General features: G+C 37.5%; 1 long non-coding RNA gene across 1 annotated transcript; it reads left to right on the top strand.

The window, feature by feature from the left end:
• The first annotated feature begins 604 nt into the window (after window positions 1-604).
• Window positions 605-1607, top strand: LOC104807541. The gene is made up of 4 exons (XR_770821.1): window positions 605-926; window positions 1005-1204; window positions 1286-1412; window positions 1497-1607. It is a non-coding gene; the product is annotated as an uncharacterized LOC104807541 (long non-coding RNA).
• Window positions 1608-1623: the final 16 nt, after the last annotated feature.

Genomic DNA, 1623 nt, shown 5'->3' on the forward strand with positions numbered 1-1623 from the left:
TAGCGAAACGTCACCTCTGCCGTTACTTGTCGTACACGTGGCACGTATGGTGACGCAAGTTCGTCACTATTTATCTGGGTGACGCAACAGCGTCACTAATAGCGTCTTTTTTGGTGACGATATTGCGTCACCCTGGTGATTTTACCGAGGTTAATTACTGCGATGGGTGACAAAATTTCGTCACCAAATGTTAGGGGTGACGCAAAAGCGTCACCAACAGCGTCTTTTTTGGTGACGATATTGCGTCACCCCTATGTTGCGTCCCCCCTATGGGTATATATACGGCGTGACGCAATTGCGTCAATCCCACAAACAGACGCCCTCCCCTCTCTCCTCAAGCGCCTTCGGTAAAGGTAATTTTTTTTTTTTAAATTTTTTAAATTTTTTAAATTATTATATTTATAATAATTTAAATTTTTAATAAATTACAGATGAGTCGTTCTTTCGGAAGGGGATCACGGTTATCAGGCGAAAGATCTCAACATCAGAGATCTCCGTCAATTGATATGGCCGAATCTCAACCTAACAACCGATGAGGATAGTGATTAAATTTTATGTAATTACGAAATCTTAAAAAAAAAAAATAGACATAGTGTGACGCATCTGCGTCACCAAAAGGATCAATATAGTGACGAAATTGCGTCACTAACTGGAACCGGTGACGCAGTTTCGTCACCAATATAGGTGACGCAATTTCGTCACCCCACTAGCGAAACGTCACCTCTGCCGTTACTTGTCGTACACGTGGCACGTATGGTGACGCAAGTTCGTCACTATTTATCTGGGTGACGCAACAGCGTCACTAATAGCGTCTTTTTTGGTGACGATATTGCGTCACCCCTATGGGTATATATACGGCGTGACGCAATTGCGTCAATCCCACAAACAGACGCCCTCCCCTCTCTCCTCAAGCGCCTTCGGTAAAGGTAATTTTTTTTTTTTAAATTTTTTAAATTTTTTAAATTATTATATTTATAATAATTTAAATTTTTAATAAATTACAGATGAGTCGTTCTTTCGGAAGGGGATCACGGTTATCAGGCGAAAGATCTCAACATCAGAGATCTCCGTCAATTGATATGGCCGAATCTCAACCGCAACCACCAACGCAGGTTACAATTGATAACGTGGCTGAGGTATTAGATAATCCTGCAAGAATTTTGTTACCGAAACTGGATCCGATAAAAAATCCAGGAACAAAATGGTAATTTAAAATTCAATATTGTTATTTTAAATATTTTATTTAAATATAAAAATTTAATTAAAATTTATTAATATTTTTTAGGTTTGGTGTTGATGTTGAGATAACCACCAATTTATCAAAATTCATCAAACAGAATTTTAAAGGTGCTTATCTTAATTGGAGTACGATCCCACAACCTACCAAAGATTCGTGGTGGTTAAGTTTTGTGGTAAGTTTTTTATATTTATAAATACATATAAAATTAAATTTGATTTTATTATTTATTTAATTTTTTATAAAAAAATTTATATAGCAACAATGGCGTTGGGATCCTGAGCATGACGCACTTGTTCGGCGCAAGTGGAAGGAGGCTGTAATTCGTCTAGTGAAAGCCAGAGTTCACAAACTCAAACAAAAATGGCTTTCTGAACCCTATATGG

The sequence above is a fragment of the Tarenaya hassleriana genome, unplaced genomic scaffold, assembly GCF_000463585.1.
Source record: "Tarenaya hassleriana unplaced genomic scaffold, ASM46358v1 Cleome13, whole genome shotgun sequence".
In the NCBI taxonomy this organism is placed as follows: domain Eukaryota; kingdom Viridiplantae; phylum Streptophyta; class Magnoliopsida; order Brassicales; family Cleomaceae; genus Tarenaya; species Tarenaya hassleriana.